This window comes from Drosophila bipectinata, chromosome XL (genome assembly GCF_030179905.1).
Source record: "Drosophila bipectinata strain 14024-0381.07 chromosome XL, DbipHiC1v2, whole genome shotgun sequence".
Classification (NCBI taxonomy): domain Eukaryota; kingdom Metazoa; phylum Arthropoda; class Insecta; order Diptera; family Drosophilidae; genus Drosophila; species Drosophila bipectinata.
In genome coordinates this window covers 648,318-656,351 of record NC_091734.1, presented here as the reverse complement: position 1 = coordinate 656,351, position 8,034 = coordinate 648,318, and the positions used below count along the sequence as shown (strand labels likewise).

Below are 8,034 nucleotides of genomic sequence, written 5' to 3'. Positions count from 1 at the left end.
GTGGAGAGAGTTTGAATGGGTTGGTAGTGGGGTGGGGGTACCCCTAGGAAAAAAATCGAAAAATTTCAAAACGATATTTTGGCTATGTTTTGAATGAGGAAAGTCGCTTCTGAGTTCCCTGATTACAGAATGGTACTTTATTTCCCGATCGGATAACAATTGGCAGAGCTATGCCGATCTGAAGAGGAAAAAGTGGGGAATTTTGAAAATCAACAATTCTGCAGGGGTACCCCTAGGAAAAAAATCGAAAAATTTCAAAACGATATTTCGGCTATGTTTTGAATGAGGAAAGTACCATCTGAGTTCCCTGATTACAGAATGGTACTTTGTTTCCTGACCGGATAACAATTGGCAGAGCTATGCCGATCGGAAGAGGAAAAAGTGGGGAATTTTGAAAATCCACAATTTTGCAGGGGTACCCCTAGGAAAAAAATCGAAAAATTTCAAAACGATATTTCGGCTATGTTTTGAATGAGGAAAGTACCATCTGAGTTCCCTGATTACAGAATGGTACTTTGTTTCCTGACCGGATAACAATTGGCAGAGCTATGCCGATCGGAAGAGCAAAAAGTGGGGAATTTTGAAAATCCACAATTTTGCAGGGGTACCCCTAGGAAAAAAATCGAAAAATTTCAAAACGATATTTCGGCTATGTTTTGAATGAGGAAAGTCGCTTCCGAGTTCCCTGATTACAGAATGGTACTTTATTTCCTGACCGGATAACAATTGGCAGAGCTATGCCGATCGGAAGAGCAAAAAGTGGGGAATTTTGAAAATCCACAATTTTGCAGGGGTACCCCTAGGAAAAAAATCGAAAAATTTCAAAACGATATTTCGGCTATGTTTTGAATGAGGAAAGTACCATCTGAGTTCCCTGATTACAGAATGGTACTTTGTTTCCTGACCGGATAACAATTGGCAGAGCTATGCCGATCGGAAGAGCAAAAAGTGGGGAATTTTGAAAATCCACAATTTTGCAGGGGTACCCCTAGGAAAAAAATCGAAAAATTTCAAAACGATATTTCGGCTATGTTTCGAATGAGGAAAGTACCATCTGAGTTCCCTGATTACAGAATGGTACTTTGTTTCCCGATCGGATAACAATTGGCAGAGCTATGCCGATCGGAAGAGGAAAAAGTGGGGAATTTTGAAAATCCACAATTTTGCAGGGGTACCCCTAGGAAAAAAATCGAAAAATTTCAAAACGATATTTCGGCTATGTTTTGAATAAGGAAAGTACCTTCTGAGTTCCCTGATTACAGAATGGTACTTTATTTCCCGATCGGAGAACAATTGGCAGAGCTATGCCGATCGGAAGAGCAAAAAGTGGGGAATTTTGAAAATCCACAATTTTGCAGGGGTACCCCTAGGAAAAAAATCGAAAAATTTCAAAACGATATTTCGGCTATGTTTTGAATAAGGAAAGAACCTTCTGAGTTCCCTGATTACAGAATGGTACTTTATTTCCCGATCGGATAACAATTGGCAGAGCTATGCCGATCGGAAGAGCAAAAAGTGGGGAATTTTGAAAATCCACAATTTTGCAGGGGTACCCCTAGGAAAAAAATCGAAAAATTTCAAAACGATATTTCGGCTATGTTTTGAATGAGGAAAGTACCATCTGAGTTCCCTGATTACAGAATGGTACTTTGTTTCCTGACCGGATAACAATTGGCAGAGCTATGCCGATCGGAAGAGGAAAAAGTGGGGAATTTTGAAAATCCACAATTTTGCAGGGGTACCCCTAGGAAAAAAATCGAAAAATTTCAAAACGATATTTCGGCTATGTTTTGAATAAGGAAAGTACCTTCTGAGTTCCCTGATTACAGAATGGTACTTTATTTCCCGATCGGATAACAATTGGCAGAGCTATGCCGATCGGAAGAGCAAAAAGTGGGGAATTTTGAAAATCCACAATTTTGCAGGGGTACCCCTAGGAAAAAAATCGAAAAATTTCAAAACGATATTTCGGCTATGTTTTGAATGAGGAAAGTACCATCTGAGTTCCCTGATTACAGAATGGTACTTTGTTTCCTGACCGGATAACAATTGGCAGAGCTATGCCGATCGGAAGAGGAAAAAGTGGGGAATTTTGAAAATCCACAATTTTGCAGGGGTACCCCTAGGAAAAAAATCGAAAAATTTCAAAACGATATTAGGGCAATGTTTTGAATGAGGAAAGTCGCTTCCGAGTTCCCTGATTACAGAATGGTACTTTGTTTCCCGATCGGATAACAATTGGCAGAGCTATGCCGATCGGAAGAGGAAAAAGTGGGGAATTTTGAAAATCCACAATTTTGCAGGGGTACCCCTAGGAAAAAAATCGAAAAATTTCAAAACGATATTTCGGCTATGTTTTGAATGAGGAAAGTACCATCTGAGTTCCCTGATTACAGAATGGTACTTTGTTTCCTGACCGGATAACAATTGGCAGAGCTATGCCGATCGGAAGAGGAAAAAGTGGGGAATTTTGAAAATCCACAATTTTGCAGGGGTACCCCTAGGAAAAAAATCGAAAAATTTCAAAACGATATTTCGGCTATGTTTTGAATGAGGAAAGTACCATCTGAGTTCCCTGATTACAGAATGGTACTTTGTTTCCTGACCGGATAACAATTGGCAGAGCTATGCCGATCGGAAGAGCAAAAAGTGGGGAATTTAGAAAATCCACAATTTTGCAGGGGTACCCCTAGGAAAAAAATCGAAAAATTTCAAAACGATATTTCGGCTATGTTTTGAATGAGGAAAGTCGCTTCCGAGTTCCCTGATTACAGAATGGTACTTTGTTTCCCGATCGGATAACAATTGGCAGAGCTATGCCGATCGGAAGAGGAAAAAGTGGGGAATTTTGAAAATCCACAATTTTGCAGGGGTACCCCTAGGAAAAAAATCGAAAAATTTCAAAACGATATTAGGGCAATGTTTTGAATGAGGAAAGTCGCTTCCGAGTTCCCTGATTACAGAATGGTACTTTGTTTCCCGATCGGATAACAATTGGCAGAGCTATGCCGATCGGAAGAGCAAAAAGTGGGGAATTTTGAAAATCCACAATTTTGCAGGGGTACCCCTAGGAAAAAAATCGAAAAATTTTAAAACGATATTTCGGCTATGTTTTGAATGAGGAAAGTACCTTCTGAGTTCCCTGATTACAGAATGGTACTTTATTTCCCGATCGGATAACAATTGGCAGAGCTATGCCGATCGGAAGAGCAAAAAGTGGGGAATTTTGAAAATCCACAATTTTGCAGGGGAACCCCTAGGAAAAAAATCCTTTTTTGAAAGAGGTGGAAATCAAAAATAAATACGATTTGCGGCGTATTTCTGCTCGTGGGTGGGTGATGTCACTTAGATTCGTTTAATTGGCAATAACTAATTGACTTGCCAGACGTCCAGCTGTGACAGCCTCAAAAACCAATCAATTTGCCAAACCAATTGCCCACCCAGCCACCCACACCCACACACACACACACACACACACAGTTGTAGAGAAATCCTAGCTGGACACTCATACACATAAATTGGCACACCAACAGTCACACGCATATGGCGACGAATGCCTTCCGGCGCTTGTCTGTGACTGTAAAATATTTGATGGCACCCGAGTGGGCGTGGCATGGCATGGCGTGGAGGGGCGTGGCGTGGCTGGGCGTGAGCGGCGACCGGACTCACGACCGGAAACGGATATGAAATGGTTCGTTTAAATTTTTCGGTCTTTCCATGGCGAGAGATAATAAATTTAAATGTCGGGAAACATGAGATACATACATACGTATATCAGTTCTTGGTTGGAGGATTAGAAATAAATTTGTGGCCAAGCTGGTGTTGGCCAGAAACATAAATTAGTTGAAATTCATTTGGCCATAAACATTGCGGATGGCAAACACAAAAGAATCATAAAGATATATGTTGGAATTGATTGGGATTATAAGCTTAAGATGAAATTTAAAGCTTAAAATCGTCTAAGAACTAGTATTTTTCACGGAGGCATCTCTGCAGGATCTAGTCTGTCTATTCGGGATGCAGGATGCACTGGATGGTCTCGTAACCAGAACGACAACACACAATGTCATCCAAATTGCAGCTCCAAGTGGTGTTAATTATGAGAAGCCCCTTCTCCCCTTCGTTTTGCAGGGTTGTAGAGATTTCCAAATATCGGTGATAAGGTCGGTCCCCGTCCCCCCCCTCCCCGCTACCAGTTAACAATGGCAATGTTGTTGCCAGAAAAACAGATGGAAGCAGGGCGTGGCAGTGCCGTGCACTGTTGGCATTGCCAAACACTCTCGGAAATGTCATTAAAATGGCTCGACGGCGCCTCCTCCGCGGCACAGAACCACAGACATTTGATTTGACACTCGCATAGCTATTTTCCGTATTCACATTTCGCGGGCCACGCCCCCTCCCACCCCTTCTGCATCACCGCAGAGTTGGCACTCAATTTTCACGCTCGGAAAAGTGATTGGGAAATCATAGAGGATGGAGCATGGAGCATGGAGGAGGGGGAGTTGATTGAAATATTTCAAAATATTTCAAGAGTTCAATGATTGCGAACAAAACGAGGTCACAATCGATCGATTATATCGGAATCCGATTTCGAATCCGATTTTTCTAGTCCTTTGTCCGGCCTTTTGCTAATTGCTCTGGCAACACTTTCCCACCAAAGACCACCAACGGAGGAGGAGGAGGAGGAGGACAGTCCGGCCAAGCAATTAGCAAATGACAAATGACAAATGCCCCCTGGCCGGCCGCAGTGCAAAACTTAAGCTGCTTAAAATGTATGCAACATGCCTCATAAAAATGCCTCTTTTCCCAAAACAAATACAGGGTGTGATGGTGTGGTAGAGAAAAAGAGGGGTTTCCCCCAACAATTAGTTCCACTTAAAGCCTAGCTTGGCAAAGATCTGATATAAAATCTTTAAATATTTGGATAAAATACCACCAACCCTTAAGCTTTAAGCTAGATTTAGTTTGGTCTAAAATATATAGACCTGGCAACCCTGTTTTTCAATAATTTAATGCACGAGTGTGGCTTTGTCAGTTTTGTGTGTCGGCTTGGACGCGTTATTTGCTCGGAAACGGTTGCCAAACGGCTGAATCTTCTTTTTTTTTTCATTTTGTTGCCATTTTTTGATACTCTATACTGTTTTAACTAAAGGGTATATTCTTGTATAGTATTTAAAGAACAAAATCTAAGCTTTTTGGTATATTTTTTTTATGAAAATTACTGTAACAAATTCTTGTAATTATTTTAAAGAGTCTATGATTTTAGTCGAGTTAAGTAAAGCTTTGTATTTAGGCATTCTGTTACCTAAAGTACCAGGTATTCATAATCATAATTCTTTGTGGTATTTTTTAGAAAATGTATGATTTTGTAAAGCTCAATATTTATTCATCTAATTACCATGTGAACCTGGTATTAAAGTCAATCTTCTCAAGAGTTCTTGAAGAAGAAGAATAGAAGTCTACGATTCTAGAAAGCTTCGTTTTTTAGCAATTTTCAGTCTTGGTATTTTTTTTGAAAATAAGTCAGTATTTTGTTACTGGAATTATGATTAAGAAAGGTCAAACCTTTATATTTGAGGAAAGTCTACGATTATTTAAAAGAAAGTATTGAAGATTCTTAGTATGAAACTACCAAGTAGATTTAATCCAAATTCTTTGAGGTATTTTTTAATGAGCTTTCAGTTTTTTAAAGCTAAATACTCGGACATTTTGCTACCCAAAGTACCGGGTATGTATAGTGAATCTTTTTTCTTAAAGATCTTTGATTTTCTTCCAAGAAAGTAAATGTTTTTAAAACCAAGCTCTTCAGACACCTTGTTTCTAGGTAGAGTATTCGGTTTAGGGTAAAAACGGTACTATTCGAATAAGTACCGGGTATTTATAGTTGCCAGACTTTTCTACAAAACTCTACTACTATACCCCCATTCTTTGGCCTGTGGGATCCTTTATTTTTGCAGTCTCTGAAATAAATCTACGCATTTTGTCGCACACACAAATGCCAGCCACACGGACACGTGGTTAGTGCCATGTTTGCCTTAATCCTTGCCATATATATCTATGTATGTATGTATCTATGTATGTATGTATCTGTGTGGGTGTAGATACATCTATGTATGTGTGTGTGTGTGTGCAACGCTTAAGCACTTAAGCGCATTTCCATAGATTTTAAGGCGATTTCGTTTTCAACGCTCATTTGCATGCGACCAATTGCCAGTGTTGTTTGTTATTTTTTTTTTGTGTCCTGCTTAGTCCTGCCACCTGTGGTTGTTGCTGCTCTTGTTATTGTTGTTGTTGTTGTCGTTATTAAGTTAAGCAGTGTGTTGTCAATTGATTGCATTTATTTGCTCAACTTAAACGTTTTCGCAATTGGCTTAGTTAGCATTTTGCTACAAAGTCAGATTTCTAGAAAAGTTCGACTCGGAATTTGCATCTTCTGGCTGAATTAACTGCTGCAACATGTGGCTTGCCACTTGCTACTTGCAACACATTATGGCCCTGCCTTTTAACCAGTGCTGGGTAATCCGGGTAAGTGGTAGCAGGTGCCAGGTAGCAGGTGCATCAGCTCCAACTTGAGGCTCTTAAATTCCAAGACACTTGCATATTGATTTGATGGAATCTTCTCCTACCTCCTAGCCCTCCCCCTTCCTCAATTCTCTCACCCATTATATAATTTCCCTCACCCTGAAGTCTAATTTCAGTGTGTTTCAGAGCTCTTTTCACTTTCCCCGGGCAAGTGCCAAGATATTGCACTGCACAGCCTGTCAGTGGGCCCCCCCCCCCCTAACAAGGTTAAGTTGAATGGAAACTAATTTGCATGGCACGTGACTGTACCCAGCGCTGCCAGAGTTGCCATCGTTGTGTTTGTTTGCAATTAACTCGGCCATTGTTGTCGACATTGTTGCAATATCTGCTGCATCAGCCCTACGGCTTTATACACACAAACTTAATGGATGCTATTTAATATTTTATGATTTTTAGGAATAAAATTTATTAAAGATAGTCATAGAGAGAACTTTTAGTATTTTTTTTATACTCTTTTAAGATGAGTTAGTATTTTTTTTTCGGTGCATTCCTTGAGCCGTACTTATTTTATTTGCTAATTGCAACACTCAAGACAGACCAAGTGCAGCGGACGACAACGGCTCGACAAGTTTGTTGCCTCGCAAGAGACAACGGCAGCCATTCAGCTATATATCTGGCTATATATATATATCCGTAGATATATATATTCATGCTGTATAGCAGAAGAAGGCCGAGGCTGGCCGGGACAGGCAAACAAATTAAAACCGACGCATCAACTGATGTCTTGCAAGTCGAAAGTTGGTGGGCGGTTCTCTATTTTTGTCCTGAGATGGATGATAGATTTAATTTCCCAAAAAAAAGACTAAAATTTTAATAAAATTTACTAAAAAAAATCAAACCAGTTAGGCTCTTGATTACTCTTTTTTTTCTCAAAAGGGTAATTCATTTCCTGCACACTCTTCTCTTTGAGACTCACTTACTTTTTGCATTTTTCAGCATTTTTACACTTTTCACTTGCCACTTGGCCTGCATAAAGGATAAAGGATAAAGGCTAAAGGATAAGGGCTAAAGGGGGAAGGGGTGGAGAAGGTGGTAAACAGAAAACAAGGGCTTGCCGTGGGCGTGGCATTAACCCAAAAAAATAAAAAAGAAAAGCCAAAGTACGGCGACGTTTGTTTTCCGCAGGACCCTCCACTTGAAGAGTTTTGAGAGAAAATTGCTGGCGAGGTGAAGAAAAGCCGAGCAGCTTAAGTGCGTGCCCCCCCACCGCCCCCCCTCTCCTCGGCCATGGAAAACTCATTGCTGTGCTTATTATTTTCCAAAAGGAAATGAAGTTTTCAGGCTACCAGGCTCAAGACTTGGCTTGTAAGCGCCAAGCTTACAGATCACTCAGTTGGCCAGAATACATAATGTAATGCAAAATTATGAATCTGAAAAGGTATCGGGCTCAAGGGGGGGGAGTAGTTCCAAAGTAAGGGGGGAAATATTTTTGCAGCCTGAAAGCCGGATATG

General features: G+C 40.4%; 1 protein-coding gene across 2 annotated transcripts in view; it reads right to left on the bottom strand.

Moving 5' to 3' along the window:
• LOC108121191 (uncharacterized) overlaps nucleotides 1-8,034 on the bottom strand; it is a 76,114-nt gene that overhangs the window by 10,020 nt on the left and 58,060 nt on the right. The gene's annotated exons all lie outside the window — the stretch shown is intronic.